This window comes from Anomalospiza imberbis, chromosome 4, assembly GCF_031753505.1.
Source record: "Anomalospiza imberbis isolate Cuckoo-Finch-1a 21T00152 chromosome 4, ASM3175350v1, whole genome shotgun sequence".
NCBI classification, from domain to species: domain Eukaryota; kingdom Metazoa; phylum Chordata; class Aves; order Passeriformes; family Viduidae; genus Anomalospiza; species Anomalospiza imberbis.
The window spans coordinates 37,825,849-37,842,385 of NC_089684.1; the positions used below are offsets into that span (position 1 = coordinate 37,825,849).

A 16,537-nucleotide genomic window follows, 5' to 3' on the forward strand; every position below is an offset into this window, starting at 1 on the left:
AAAGGAAAAATACATATTTTTAGTGGAAAAAAAGCAAATGTTTGCATTTATTTTTAAAACTAAACATGCATAACCCCAGAGTAATACTGAATTTTCTTTTAATATTTTTAAAAGTAAATTATTTTTCTCTTATTGTAGTATTCTTTCTGTTGTTTGCTGTGATGGGCTGCTTCAGCTTCTGCCAGTTCAACTGGCACATGTTTCTGCCAGCAAAAAAGAAAGCAGTTCCTTTCACTGGAAGTTTCCTAGTTTGTACCAGGAGAGTTTAGTTCTTCTTGATCACAGAGGTTTTTTTCTCTGATTTTTAAAAAAGACTTTTAAAGAAAATTTTTTTTTTCCTATTCTCTGTAGTGGCTCTCTGAGAAAAGCCAGGAGAGTAATGCCAGGAATGGCTCTTAGTCCCCATGCATGTACATTTTCTCCTTCCATGGGGGTAAATATTGATCAGTTGGATACTTCCTTGTGATTCTTGAACTTTAAATTTATGTGAATTGTGGTTTTCCAAATTGATGCTTTACTTTAGGATCCATCTTCTTGCGGGTCTTGCTCATGAACTTACTTCTTGGGTAAAAAGCATTTTAATTGTTTTCCTTATAAAAACAGTGTAGTGCACAGGATAAGCCACTTCCTTTGGCAGCCTCTTGAGAGATTGCTGATTGCAGATAAATATTCTCTCTCTTTCTTCATAGTGTTTTACTTCTACCTGTTTTGAGGTTTTATGCTTCCCTCTTTTCCTTTGAAATTTCCTTGGGCTTAGCCATGTTTCCTAGGAAATGATTTTGGTGTGGTTATGCTGTGTCTGCTCATGTAGTAATTTTCCCAAAATAATTTTATCAAGACATGTTAAAAATTAAGGATGGAGGTCAGAGACAAAAAGCTCTTACTGGTGTTGCAGAAGCCAACATCTGGGCAAAGGTGAAAAAATCCATCTGAGAGAGCGTCCTTTTTGTCCTGGCACAAAAGCTGCTGTGGAGCTCTGTAGCTGTCTTTTCTCTGTGTACTTCTTCTGGTCTATTGAAACACAAATACTTGCTGGGATTGCAGTGCACCTTGGTAGCAGCCAGACATTTGTTGTTTCCTGGCCCAGCATCCAGATGGGAGCTTGGAGAAGTCACTGGCTGTGTTTCAGGGGGCACACTGGGGTGGGAAAGGGGAAAAGAGGAGTTACTGCAGCAGGTAGGCACAGAGCACACCAGTCTATGTGCCTGCTCTTTGCATGGAGTTTCTTCAGTCATCTTGGTGTGTTTCTGCCCAGCTCGAGGTCTGTCTCTTCCATTGCAGTATGTTGTATTATTTTTATTCACCTGTCTGTGCTGCTCCTACAGTGAGAGTGTGGTCTCTGAGGATGAGCCCAGCTGGGGGATGTGTGCACTGGATAGGATCTCATGGTGCAGGGGTTCCCAACTGTGGTCTCCAGAAGGCTGCTTGTAAGTTGCTGCCTCTCTGTTTGTTTGCAGCTGTTAAATTTGCACTAAACATTTCTAAAAATAGTCTGAATGTTTCTCCATTTAGTTTCCAAGCTGGGAATTGCTGTAATTGCTGCTTGTCTTGTGGAATATATGTGTGCAAATGCACAAGTGTCTGTGCCTGACAGGGAACTCTGGCGAAACAAGGTCTCCAGAAGAAGATCCATTTTTATTATCTCTTAATGAATTAAGAGTTTTAAGGAGCGCTACCCAGGAATGGGAGGAGTCTTCCTTTTAATTTCCCTTGATGCTTCATGGATGTGAGATTGGATAATGTTGACTGGCAGGTCAGTAATATGCTTGAATAACGAGATAGTCCAGGTTTTGAACATAATTTGGTTCCCATACAACAGCACTAGAGTTCTGTGAATTTTCATTGGCACAGCCTTTTACCAAGCCTGATAATTGTTTCAAGTCATCTAGGGAAAAGGGAAGGTAACTCTTGTTGGATTAATATTTTCAGGTTGTCTGTAGATTCATTGCAAGGAATTCTGAGGGTTTTGTCTGAAGCCATAAGTGCAGCGTATTTTAGAACTGGGAGCTCAAAATATCAATTTTACATGATCTTTTTTTAATCTCATTATCCCTCCAAAATATCTGTTCAGTCTCTTTTGGGTCACGCAGTGAAGAAATAAAAATGGTCTTAACCCCAAACAATAACAACAACAGGACATCATTTCTCATGCTCTGTCAAGTGTCTGGGGTACCAGTTATTCTAAATTTGTACTGTTTCATTGAATGACTTTTGTACTCTTTTATCTGGAGATTTTATTGGGAAAATTTTAGCTCACTATTTTTATGGCTTTTTTATTATTTTCTGGCTTCCAAGCAAGCAGTCTACCCAGTGCTGGCAGGGGAGGGCTACAGTCGGGGGCTGAAGAAGGAATCAGTGTCTTTTATTAGAGCTAGGTTGGAATCTTCTCCTTAATTCCTATAAAGTTTGTGTTTTCCCTTAAAAAAGACAAAAACCAAAAAGCAAAACACTCCCAAACAAAACCACAGACAAAGGAACCTAATTATGGTTGCATAAACATGATTTTTTAGGAACTAAAAAAATCAATCCAACATCCCCCCCCAGCTGTGCCCCAAGAGTGAAGCTCACTGCAAAACTTTGAGTGTTTTTTTTTTTTTGACCAAGACATGCAAAGACTGTGAAAATGCTCAGTAAATTCCATGTTGTACTTATTTTTTTTTTTTTAACTACAGAGATGTTTCAGTGGAAAGAATTTCAGATAATTTTGGTATTTCTCCCTGCAGTAAAGTCCAGAAGAGATGTGAGTGAAAAGCACTGGGAGGATCTTGTGTAGTTTCGTGTAGAGGCTTCCCTGAGGAGGGCTGAGGTGGTGTGATGGGTCACCACTAAGCTCATTCATGCAACCTCTGCATGGGAAGAGAAGGCTGTGCACCAAGAGGGAGCAGCTGTCCCCTTAGGTTTGTGCAGGTGGCTTCTGGCCTGTGACTACAAAGCTGTAGCTGCACGAGACAGCAACAAAAGGGAGGGGAGCCAAGGTGATGCTCAGCCAGACAGTCATGGGAATTGAAATGAAGTTGTCAGGAGCAGGGATGAGTGAAACCTTGAAGTCAGGGAGCCTGGTCTAATTCAAGAGGAATGGTTCTCTCTAGCCAGTTCATGGATTTAAGTGGAGTAGCTAGAGGGGCAGGTGAAGCTGATCTCAGGCCAGATTAATCCCTAAAGTAATCTTGTTGGCATCATTGTACTGTCTTCCCTTTCAAGCTTCAGTGGAATTCCTTCAAGGATGTTTCGCCCTTCCAGCTCTTGTTTTACAAAATTCCACTGAATCATCACGTTTTACCAGATGCTCCTTGGAGCCTCTGCCCTGGATTACATCACTGGTGTCAGGACAGCGGGTCAGATTACTGGGAGAGTAGGTTTCCTTATAAAGAAATTGTCATACTTGTAAGATGTTTTGCTTAATGAAGTTATGGCTGTAGCTGTAAATTTGCAAGTATTTGCAGTGCCAAAGAACTGAACAGATCAACAGCAAACTTCCATTTATGTGTGTGTGGGAGGCTTGGCAAACTGTTTCCCTCATTCACTCCCTTGAATGTTTGAGAGACAAGTTCTCTTTCCAGCTTTGCCACCAACACACTTGGTGACGCTGGAGGCTTCATGTAGGACCCGTGGTCCCTGTTTCCTGATCCATAATGTGGGAATGATGGTATTCCCTGTGTGCTATTAGGAAGCATGTAGTATTACTAGACAGAGCTACGTAGCCAGCCCTTATTGAGCTGACATATATTTGATCTGATTCTAGTAATGATGATTAAATCTAACAAAATTATGTGAGGAAGATGGCCTCGGGTAAAGGAAAAGAACAGAATAAGTACTAGGAGAGGTACATATCACTGGAATCTAGCTGCATGTCAAGCAAGGAATGGATATGTATTTCTGTAGGAAACCACAAATCCTTTGTCAACAGAACTGACAAGTCATCCTTGAATTTTTAATCCACAGAATGGCCTTATTAATTTTAAACTTGCCTTGTATTATGGCATGCAAGGATCAGATGCAGACCTGAACGTTCTTACCACATGGAAAACATTTCAGTGAAGAGATGGAAAGCATTATTCTGTAAATGCATTTATTAGCAGCACAAACTGGAAAAATTGAGCACGTCAGGTCTCGGTTTGATTGCACTGTGTCCCGTGAGTCTGTGGGTGATGGTTTAAGTGTTGCTAAAAAAGTACAACAGTTTCAGTAAAAAGAACCGTACCTCAAGGAATACCTTGGTTTCTGATTACATACTACTATGTCTTGAATTTTTTTTTTTTTGCCAGCTGACTTTTAAAATTTAATTTTCTATTATTAAGATGTTAAATATTACTCTATTTGGCCAGTGGTCATAGAGTTTGTAGCCAGAACCTAGTTCAGTTTTGTGTTTAATCATACTGATGCTAATAAATTTAACTCCAGAAATCCAGTTTGTGAACACCATCGTGATTATACCTGAAATGGAAACAGATTTCCAGATTTTTCATGGGAATCTTGCTAGGAACATCATTTCTCCTTGCTTATACAGTGGAGCTCAGCTGTTATGAGAATTCAATTCTTTTAGAAGTCTTCAATAAAATTTCTATCTTTTCCAATAACAATACACTGAGAAGTGGGATATTTGCTCCAGGCCGTAGAAGTGCTGTGTCAAGATGGACTCTGTGAGGGCAAATTAAGCTCAGATCCACCTGCTTCTTTTGCAGCATGATTGACATTTTCTTTAATTGAAGAAGACAACCCAAATTGACCTAAGCCTGCATGTTTCTAATAATAAAATGGAGTCAATAAACAAAAGCTACATTTATGGAAAGTGCACCTGTTGAAGAGATCACTTTTCATTTTGAGCAGTGTCAGATGCCTGCATAGCAGCTTCATACTGCTGGCATATTGACTGCCCAGAAATGTTATGTTACACATTGAAGAGAATGTAATGAGGCTGCTAATTAAAGGATGGTAATTGAAGGCCTCCAAATGATGCAGGGTCGGCCTTAGGGTTTTCAGTACTGTGCTTGAAGAATGGTGGAAGCAGTCATCAGCTATTTGTATTGGTACCTTTCTATTCATTCCCAAACTCTCCTGGCCCAGCTGCCCAAGGCTCATGTTGGTGTCCCTGTTGGCTTTCCCAGATGTACTTTATTTGGTTGCTCCATCTACCATGTGTTGAAAGAAAACCTTCTAGTTAAAAGACTGAGCAGGGGCAATGGGTGAAGATAAGCAGAGTGCCTGGATGAAGGAAATTCGGAACAGATACATGTCTGAAGGTTCTGCTTGAACACAGCAGAAGCCTTGTACCTTTTTATTTACTGCTTCTTAAGTGTTGCTTGCTCTGAAACTGTCATGAGATTTCTTGGTACTTCAGAGGAAGTCAGTTTGTAGGCAGTTCATGTAGTCTGTTTTGCATAATTTCTATTTAGAGAATGTTTAATGAGTGATAAATAATTTCCAAATATATCTATCATGCATTAATGCTTCTTCTGCTATCATTCATTAATGCTTCTATTTCAAAAGAAAATATTTTGGTTGAGCTTATTTCAGAGTATTGGCACAACAAAGCCTAGAAGCCAGATGATAGGCATCACCCTAAGATTAACTCATTTTTGGTGCAGGCAGACGCAGACATGCATGCATGGGCATAACATCCCCCTCCACTTTGCTAGTGATGATCTGAGGTGGGCTCTTTCCACACCCTGTCAGTACATACTGACACTGCATCACTCTGAATATGACATATTGCATACTGAGAGCTAACCCAAACAAAAGATGAACACAAAAAGGAAGAGTCAATTATTTATGAAACAAAGCAATCTGAGGAAAACCTCTCAAGGTCAGCATAAACATGGGAACAGTTTCCAGTTATGTGAATGACTTAAGACAGATTGTGAAGCAAAGTAAAATCAATCTGTGCCATGGACAGGGAGGAGTAAGTTGGTGTTTCTCTGGGAAAAAACCCAAACTAACAACAAGCAGGCTTAAGAGGAAAAGAAATACATATTGCAGTTTTCATATACAAGATAAAGTTTCCTTCTGTGCATACAAAAGCAGAGTATGGTCAGAAACAGAGAGCCTGCTCCAGCAAAGGCTCAGCCATGGGAGACATCACACTTGAGTTAGGATGTGCTGTGTGTACACTAAAACCAGTGCCCTGACTGTAAGGCAAACTCAAAATATGTTTTATCTTTCTTTTATAAACCTCTTTTATCTTCCTCCCAGACTTGGTTAAAGTTAGGTCTTCAAAGCAGACAACAAGCTTGGACTGAAAAGTCAATGGTGCAGGTGTGGCCTGATACTGAGTACTCTCATACTGAGCGATGTTTTTCTGTACTTGCACGTGCTTTACAGCCTGAGCAGAGGGGCTGCTCTGCTTGTGCAGGCTGGCACACAGACACTTCACACACTTCATCCTAATTCCATGACTCATTAACTCTCCCGTGATTCATTAAGTGATCAGTATCCTAAAGTTTCTAGAGTAGGTACCCAAACTGTGGCAAACTTCCAGGAGGCGACTTAAGATACTTGAGGATTTCTTTGGTTTGAGCAGACATGTTAATGTACACACCTTAAAAATCAGTGATGCTGTTACTCTTCTCTAAGAAAAATAAAATAGGAAGGATTCCTAAAAATGATGCTCTTGTCAAAGGTAGATTTTGGGTCTAACTTGGCTCTGACTTTGTAGTGAAAGCTGAGTGGCAAACTGGTGGGAAATATTGAGCTAGTAAGTGTGCTCACAAAGCACTGAGATGGTGAGCATTGAGATAGGCTAATATTTTTTTTCCCTCTAAATCCAATTTAAACATTGTGACTTGGTGTGTTACTCTGGCATCAAGCACTGGAAGGAGGACATTCATAGTTAAAATCCTGGGCTAGTGGAGATGTTACTAGGTTGGTTGTTTAATGCTTTTTTCCATGTACTATTTTAGTTCTTTTGTTAGAATAAAGAAATCTACTGTACATTTTTGTTCAATTAACTGAAAAAATAATATTTTAAATTTTTTTCCTTTGTTTCACTACCTGAGATTATAATCAATGACTCAGTTTTATCTTCAGGAGGTCAGTCTTCTCTTCTCAGTTTAATTGTCAACCTCATTCATTTTGTATGTGAATATCCATGGTACATAGCTGTGTGCTTTCTATGCCTCCTTAGCCCTCACAAAAGCTAAATACCAGCTTCTCTCTCTATACTTGATTTGTCCATGCCTCTCATCGTGCTCATCTATGATTCTAGGAAGAGTTGTAATAAAATGAATTTCTGAGCCCTTGTTAATATAGGAAACATTTTTTTTCTTTAAATTTTTTTTTTTGCTTGGTCAAAGCTGAGAGTGGCTGAAGCTCTAGCTCCCTCAGTGTACCTGCAAATAAGTGCTAAAATGTTTATACATCTAAAAAATGCGCTCTTTTGGCCTCTAAAATCAGGGATGTGAGGTTGCTCAGCCTTACCTGACGATACAGTATTGGTCTCAAAGTACTTTTATCTCAGTTAGAAGCTGTTACTATTTTTGCTGCTACAGTCAAAAATATGGAAGCAGCTTTAGATAAAAGTGACAATGTCTGCACGCCATGAGAAAATCATTGATGAGATAGACTATTCCATCCTGTAATTTTGATTCTTTTTATAATGGAGAAATAATTAATGGCTTTAGTGTAGTTTATATCAAAAGATTATTTCTGAGAGCCTGGATAAACATTGCGAGGACCTATATTTCGACTTTCAAGTGTTTAACAAAGAATTATGGGATTGTCTCATAACTATGAGCTAAACTATGGGAATTTAAGTTTTCCTTTTTGCAGGATAGTTCCTCTTAAAATTATACTCTGAACAATGGCTTATTTTCTTGTGCCAGTACTTGATTCCAAATACTGTGGCTTGGCAGCAGGCATGTCTCAGATTTCAACCACATGTATTTCAAAAAAATCAAAAGATCCTTATTTGGCACTCTGCTTACATATCTTAAAAAGCTGTGTTTGTGTGTCAGATTTAAAAATAATTGAAACCAGGGGTGTAAAAACCTGAACTCTTCTTCCAGGATGTTTTGACTTCAATTGTTTCCAAGAGCATTGAAGGGAACAGAATGGAAAAAGTGTGCAGCGTGAGGCACTGAAAACGCGCGGAGAGACTTAACTTGAAATGGACATACATGATAACACAGTGGCCTTTCCAAAAATATTCATATTTGTCTTTTATTATGTATTTAAAAGAAATATATGCACATAAGTGCATGCTTCCCTGGAAAAACTCTATGCAGATTTTGTTTGGTAAAGAGGAGGATTGCATTGCGTAAGGAAGTGTTGTGGGTTTTTTTGACCTAAGATCAGTTGCTATATCTGTACGTGCAATAATTTAAGGATGGGAGTGCATTCCATGTGGAATTAAAGTTGGTGAGGGAATTGGAATGGTGACCTACATTAGAACAGAATGACAGAGGGCAATATCCTAATTTTTAAAAAATGTCTCTTTGGAAATTTAATACCTATGAGTTATATTTTTTGGCCCTTACGGTAAAATACTGCTGGTTGTGCTAGAAGTCACAATATACAAGAGGATGCCTCTTTATTTTTTACACAGCTTTTAGAAATATTTGGAAAAAAAAAATGTAAACTCGTAGCTGGCCTCTAGTAACCCATTATAGAGAAACTTGTCCTTGTTTCCTCGGAATTTGTTTTTCGTCCACAAAAAATTATGTGGAAAGTTGAGTCCCAATCTTCTGCAAGTAAAACATCCACCGAGGGAATGACTTAGAACAGACATGAGGGGAGGAAATTGCAGCTTGTTTCTGCTCATTAATTATAGGTGAGGAAAAACAGCAACTAAGAAAGTTATTCCAAAAATTATCACGTAAAGCAGAAACTCGTAGCCTATGATGAATTGTATTATAGTATAATATCATGACAAATACAAATTAAAGCTGACACATACCCAATGTTGTTTCCCCATCATTCCATAAAAAGGTGGTTGAGTGGCTGATAGTGACCCTTACAGGCCTTACATTGCCCTGGCTCTTTTGTGCTTCCAAAGGATGGAGGGATGTAGAGAACAGCAAAGGGTCCCCGATGAAAGGGAAGAGTCACAGGGCTGGGTTGGATACCCTCCATGACAAATAGGTAATGCTGTCATGTCCACACCACAGAATAAAAGAGAAAAACCATTGGGAAATCTGGAAGACGTAAAGAAACAACAGAGTAATCTACTGCAACTAAAGGGACTCTCTGTTTGCACACATTTTGGGAAAAAACAACAAACCAAATACCAGAAACACAAACCAAAGGTAGAAAAAACCCAGCAAATTCCTACACCTCACTCATCTTTTGTAGCAAAGGTAAAGAAAAGAAAAAATCCTATTTACCAGATGGTATGTTGCAGATTGATTTTATGCCAGGCTTGGGCCTTCCATGAATTCTTTTTGGTGTTTTTTTAAATATTTGCTAAGAATTCTGCTTGCACAGGAAACGAATGTGAACTATTGTAATTCCAGTTACTCATCATTGGAAAGAAATCTCAATGACGCATAAAGAGGAAAACAAAAACTTGGAAATACAAAGTCAGTCCTGGCTATCAGTGTTTTGGTTTTTTGCTTGGTTAGTTTTTGTTGTTGTTTTCTTTTTTTTTTTTAATCTGAGATTTCTTGTCAGTCTAATATGTAGCTATATGTATTGATATAAGCAGAGTAGATTTCTATGAACAGTGTTGAGTATTTTGTAAAATACCTACATATTCTTTTCAAAGAATTTTGCTATAGGTTCAATTTGAGTTCAGGCTAAAGAGCATTTGAATTTGGAATTAAATCAGATGTTAATTAATTCAGATAAGTTGAATTCATTTTTCTTCTCCTCTTATTGACTTAATAGCTTCACTTATGGTTTCCAGGGTGTTGTTTCTATTGCTTTTGTTGGTATCCTTCAGGAAACATCTTAATTCAGAAAGAAATAATAGTAAGGAGATGGTGACCTTTGAGGCACCTTGGTTTAGTAGCTCAGCAGGAGCTGTATTTCTGAAACAGGGAAGTTTTCACAGGGCATGAAGATTCAAACAAAAAACAAAATCCATCTCCTCCAGACAGCCAAAGGGACAAATAATTCTTTTATCCTCTCCTTCCCCCCCACCTCCCCACTCTAAGAATGTGTATAAATAGGATAAAAACTAAAACACCAAGGGAAAAAAAATCATAAGAGTTCAAGTTGGCCTGGACTGAGGCAGTATGACTTTATATTCTTGCATATACATCTGTTCAGTTTTACTGTGCCTGACAGCATGTAAAAGGCAAAGGCATTCAATGTAAACATCAATGCAAACATGAAATATATTTTATTTCAGAAGGGATGACTGTTCTGCATTTATCTCTCTTCCTTGTTGAAATATTTTCCCCATTGTTGGCTGGCGTCTTCTATGTTTAGTTAAATTTTGTTGCAGAGCTGAAATGGAAGAAGTGGATGGAATATGGATATGATCTCTAGGGGGAAGTGCAAGTATTGATTTAATGTTTTGGTCATCTTTAGCTAGAAGTAATAATAGTGTCCTCATATATATTACCTACCAGCAGCTAGATGTGGTTGTGAATTGCAAGCTAGCCAAGAAGTCAGTTCAAGTTTGCATTACAAAAAACCTCTCACTCCAGCTCATTCTCCTCAAAGGGAATTCAAGATCTGCCCATGTGTTCAGGTACTGAATATGTAGGTAGGTTTCAGTAACTTCCACAAGCAATTAACTCTTCATCTTTCTTGAAGATAAAGTAAAGTTGAGTGTGTGGAGTAGATTTGCACTTTACATATTTTGGTGCCCTTCTGGGAGCTGAAGAATAAAGGTTTGTTTGGATTTTTTCTTTCTAAATGTGCAGCAATTAGTGCCATAGAGAAGGAGATAGCTCTGCAGCATTTGAAACCCAGCAAGTCACTGGGAAGCTATTCCATGTTTATTTCAGCTTCTCCCTTTAGGAAGGAGGGTTCTACTGCACAAAGCTCTTGGCTGGCTGGTGTTGTGTCCTTGTAGCCTGTTGTAACTTGGAGTGGAATCTAGTCACAGTGGAACGATACTTGTTTTTTTTTTTTTTTTTTTAAGTTGAAATCTGTTGAAAATAGATTCTGGAATTGCAAGCAGATTCTTGAAGTAGCATCTGACTTGTTGCACTATATGAAGCATCATTCCTTGTTGCTGTCCTTTCTTGGGAAGAATAGTAACTGTGAGAGAACAGAGATGAGTAATGAATCTCCAAGGGCAGTTGAAATCAATTGTGGCCTCACAACAAACACAGCCTATATGTCTCCTGGGGTCCCTGTCCAGCATGTTTTAGGGACAGTTTTATGAATTCTACCTCAAGTCCAGCTGTAATATAAATATATATGGGCAAGCTAGACAAGAACTGCTTAATTTAAATTATTTTTGTCACTCATCTTGTGACTGCCTGCTACTGCCACAAGACCCTTTATCCTATCAGTATGCAATTCCACTTCCTAATTTGTCAAATGACTACTCCAGCAGTGAAAAAGAACCCACAAAGACTCTGTGCAATGAAAATTATTTATTGCTATCAGTTGAAAATTAGCCCACCCATGGATATGTTTGGGGTGATAAAATTTAATTCTTTGCTCATTGTTGGAACGTCTGGTAGCGCTGAACAGGGAGATGTCAAAAATCATTAGGAAAACAATATCTTATGAAAGACTCTGGAGTTCCAAAGTCACTGTCTCCTCCTCACCCTGCATGGTGAATTCCACAGTTTACTGGCTGGCTGTTGGTGTTATTTTTTCAGTGATCTTTGCAATTGACTATGGATTTGTGTACAAAATTCAATGGTATGATTAGCTCAGTGCATTTTTGCTCTGCCTTTGCTTTGCAACACCCAGTTTCCTCAGTTATGGTAGCAAAACTGTGGAACTGTTTTGTGATCTGCATAAAAGAACTGCTCCCTTGTAAAAATACTCCTGTAATTGTTTTATTTTACTTGCACTTTGATACAGTTCCAGCAATCTCACTGACACTTGTTCTTCTACTACAACTACAGGGGCAAAAAAAGGGCAGTGCCTAAAAGGAGGAAGAGAGGATTTTGTAAAGAGAAGGAGCTGGGTTTGGGCTGGGCTGGGAATACTTGAATGTGATAATAGGCCTGATCTTACCTGAAGAAAGAGATGTGCTCTGGGACTGATTAGTTATTACCTTGGACATGGCAATGCAGAATTTATCTAGCAGAATACTCAAGGCCTTTACCAGGTGACTGCAGCCTGCTTTGGTTTGTCTTATTGTCTTTAAATGCAAAACACCTGAGTGTCACTTGGGCAGAAAAGGCAAAGCCGTGGTACCCCCATCATGTTTGGAAGCTCCTGCTTTAAGTGATGTTTTCTTTCACTTTTCTGTTTTTTTTTTTTTTTTTTTTTTTTTTTTTTAATCCACTTAATCCACACCTCTAGGACTCTGTAAAAGACTTTTACAATCCTATCCAGGACCATTGCATCTTGGTGAAAAAAATTCACTTCTATTGTTGATATATCTATTACCTGTCAGTATTTTATTTCATAGTAGAAGAGACTGTTAGATGGATGCATTGCCAGATTTATGTATTAAAGACACATACAAAAGTGTTTACATAAGAAAATGAATGTTGCTTTCCCCCTCACCTTTTTTTTTTTTTTTTTTTTTTGGTTAGTTTTGTTTCATTTTAAGGGCACTTGGGCTTCTACCATTTTACCTAGAATTATCTTGTTCCAAAGTTCGTATTCCAGGGAATGAAGCATGATGAGCCAGACTCTTGGGTGGAATTTAATGCTGTGGCATGTGTTTGGACTGACTGAATATAAGTAATTGGAAATGCAGGCTATTTGGATACTCTTCATTTCTAGGGTTTAGCAATGCTTAGCACACTGTGCTTTAAATAGAAAAGGAGTTGAAATAGCTCCTCTCAGACTGGAGTTTCTCCAGCTCTTGTCTACTCTAAAGGTCTGTGCCAGGATGCTGGATTCCTGAAATCTTGTGTTGGAAGAGTAGCCATATTCCACCTCTGTGCTCTGATGTGATATCAATGCTGACACCACCCAGCTTTTGTGGTACTGTGCAGTGCTGCTGCATGAGCGAGCTACAGGCCACGAGTGCACCTGGGCTGCAGGCACCTGTATTTGTACTTAACATTCATTTTGCTGTTGCAGCACAGCTCTCCTTCTGATATATGTCCTGGCCTCTCACAAATGAGAACGTTTCATGTCAGTGCTGAAAAGGAGCTTTTATCACCTGGAAAGACAAAACTTTTGAATACTTTAATGCACGTGTAAATGATAAAGATTTTTTCTTATTAAATGGACAATATGTGCATTAGTCAGACATAACTTGGCCCACTGCTATGTATGAGGTCTCATAAAATACTGTTAGGTGTTTTAAACATGGTTAAATAATTTGGAAAATGTATGGATCCTTATGGTAACATATATCTGAAAGTCAAAATTGAGGACTGAAGGTGAAGGTAATCTCTACTCTGATTTTTAAATCAACGAAGAGTCATCCCCTGTGTTGCTGTCCTTTTTGTAAGGCCTGTATTTTTTTTTCAAAGCAGTGTCATCAATTATTTGTCTGGATGCCTGACATAGTATGAGTAAGTCATTACCAGGGATTGATTGATTGATTGATTGACTTACTGTAGTACTGTAGTTTAGATACAAAAGAAATGGTAACAATTTGGGATCATTTATGGTTACTGATTTTATCAACAGCAGCAATTACTCAACACTCTTTGCTTTAAGATGTCTGATGGGGTTGGATGTAACAGTGAAGCACTATCCTGGCTCCTGCAGGTTGCCATGCAGATATGGGGTGAAGGTCCTTGTGCCTCTTCCCAGAGACGACATGTCTACCAGCTGGATTTGGAATCCCTCAATTCTAGATGGCCAGAACAACTAACTTCAGAAATTGAAAACTTTAGGTCTATAGGTGTCGTGGTTTGACATGGAAGTGAATTTTTTTCAGGAAGTTGGGTCAAACCAATCAGTGGTCAGGTTTGGATATTGGCACCTGGAGTGACCACTGAAGGTATGGATACGACTCTGAGAACACAGGGGGTTAAAAGCAGGAACTCCCAGGAGCTCGCTCTCTTTGGTTCTGGTCAGGGTGCTGTGCAGACCTCCCCTGCCCAGCCATGGGGCTGGGTGGGGGAGGGGAAGCCATGAGGCCTGGTCGAGGTGAGCCGAGGGGTAGAAGGACTGGAACCGAGCCAGCTCCTGTGGACGGAAGGGTGGAGAGAAGTGGAGATGCCTTTGTCGTCCCCCCGCACAGAGGGAAGAGACAGAGAGTCCGGACGGCACCTGTAACTTTGCTGGCGTGGAGGAGAAGGAGAAGTGGGGGGGAGGTGCCCAGCCTTGGCCTTGGGAATTGGCTTCTGGGCAGAGATTTCAGCTGTCCAGGGAGTCTGAACTTTCAACCCTTTCCTGAGAAATGAGGGCTTTGTAAAATATTACTCCTCCTTGATTTGAAGTAGAAGAGAGACAGTCTGGGATCCGAGATGTTGGAAGAGGAAATTTTTGAGTTGGGAGGAGATGATGGAGTGGCTTGTGGCTGGACTTTTCTTGTTAGCCATAAACTGAACCAAATTCTCCTGCAACAGAGACTGCATTTAGGGGGATGTGGTGGTGGGCCAAGAGACCTGTTTCAGTGACTACCAACAGAGGAGTGGAGAGAACAGAGGAGAGATGAAGAGGGTGTGGAGAGGCCCTCTGTCTTCAGAGAAGAAGAAGGGAAGATCTCTGTTCTTGGACCCTCAGCCCCAGGGGGAAATGGGGGGGACTGTAGTCCCAAAAAGGAGAAGATGTTGGACCCTCGGCCTCAGGGGGAAATGGGGGGGACTGTAGTCCCGAGATGAGAAACTGAACTGTTGTCTCTTTTGGTCCTTGGCAAAGCGTCCTTAAAGGAGCCCTATGAGCAGTCTGTCCATGCACAGTGGTGAGAGCACTGTGACATGGAAAGGAGAGTGTCACCATGGCAGATTTTCTCTGGGCGGTTGCCATGTGTGACATGGAAACACAAGGGTGGCAATTGTGTTTCCTGGGGAGTCTGTGGCACAGGAGAGACTCCTTTCTCCCTTGATGGACTAAGTATTGATTATCTGAAGGGTGGCAACTTGATCAGGATCCTGGGTGGTGTCTCACTGTGGGTTTGTTTGGAAATTAGGTGGGAGGAGGAGTGTTTTGGAAGGTCTTCATCCAGGATTTAGTGCCTGTGTTTTATGGTAGTAGTAGTTTAATAAAGTTTTTTTCTTTATTACTAAGCTTGGGCCTGCTCTGCTCTGTTCCTGATCACATCTCACAGCAATCAGTTGGGAAAGTGCATTTTCATGGGGGATGCTGGCATTGCGCCAGTGTCAAACCATGACAATAGGGTAGGGCAAAATAAAGGTAAAACAAGGCTGAGAACAGATATCCTCTCTACCCACTTGTCCTTGCAGGAGGATTGTTCACTCTTTGCTCTCTGTCCACCAATTTTTCATGGCTATCTCTGTTATAATAAACTCTAATCAATCCCTTCTAAGATGTTAAATAAAAATCTTGAATTCCTCTCTTCCCTGGGGCCTGGATTTTGTTCCCTGGTCCATGAAGAAGTGCTCCAGTCATCACCCATATGCCGTAGGCTATTGCCTCTTTCTTCTGCTGGTGCTCCCTTGTCACATTTTTGTCCATGATGTATCCATTTAGCATGCAGGAAAAATAATGCCAAATAATACACAACCAGATTTGATGTACCCTTCACAGATTGGCAGATGCCTCATCAGTGCCTATAAATGTGAGAGATGGAGACTACAGAAAGGAATAAGTTGCTCTTTCAGCCTTTGGTGTGATGAGGTATTGTGAGATCTCCCTGAAGAAATTCTCACTCCATGAGAGAAATGTTTTATAGTTTGTGCCCAAAGCATCTATTTCTGTGTGCAGTGGAGAGTCTTATGTAATACATTTCTTTCCACATGTTCTCTTTCCCTTTTAGCACTGTTTCTGGTGAGTGGGGTCTCTCACAGTTACTGAATGCAAAAATACAAATATGACAATTCCAGATCATCCTTTTGTGGCCACTGTTTTATGTCTCATTCTTTCACCCTCTCAGCCCACTCACTTTAAACCTGCTGAAGGAAACTCAGTGATACCACCTGAATACAAAAAAGCCTCAGCTTTTGAGGTAATTCTGTTATAAAGCAAAATGTGTAAGAATACTTTAGTTTTGAAAATGTTTGAGAAGGCTGTACCTAAGAAACACAGTGAAGCTGAAGTCTTCATTTTGAAGATGATTTCCACTTCCCTTTATTTGGTCTCAGAGAACCAGATCCAGGTACATCAACACAGAGCTCTGCTCCAACTGAATAATACCCAGTGAAAAATTATGCAAAAATGTGTCTTTTTCTTTTTCCTAGGGGAGCTATCAATTTGTGTCTGTTTTCATTCAGTAGCTTGTTTATCAGTAGCAAAGTCATCCCTGCATGGTCCTGAGTTGTGTTCTGAGTAAAAACATGAGAATAAGGATGATGTATTTCATAACACGCAAAAGAAATTTTAATTTGTCACTTTTGGGTTTAATTTTATTTATTGGACTTGTTAGTTCACTGAGTTT

General features: G+C 39.8%; 1 long non-coding RNA gene across 2 annotated transcripts in view; it reads left to right on the forward strand.

The window, feature by feature from the left end:
* Positions 1–13,863, forward strand: part of LOC137473408 (uncharacterized) — a 62,380-nt gene extending 48,517 nt beyond the window's left edge. The window contains exon 3 of one of the 2 annotated variants that reach the window (XR_010998775.1): positions 13,744–13,863. This is a non-coding gene — a long non-coding RNA (uncharacterized lncRNA). Of the gene's footprint in view, positions 1–8,000; positions 8,808–13,743 lie in introns of those variants that run through there. The other variant, XR_010998774.1, reaches the window with a different exon arrangement.
* The last annotated feature ends 2,674 nt before the right edge of the window (positions 13,864–16,537 follow it).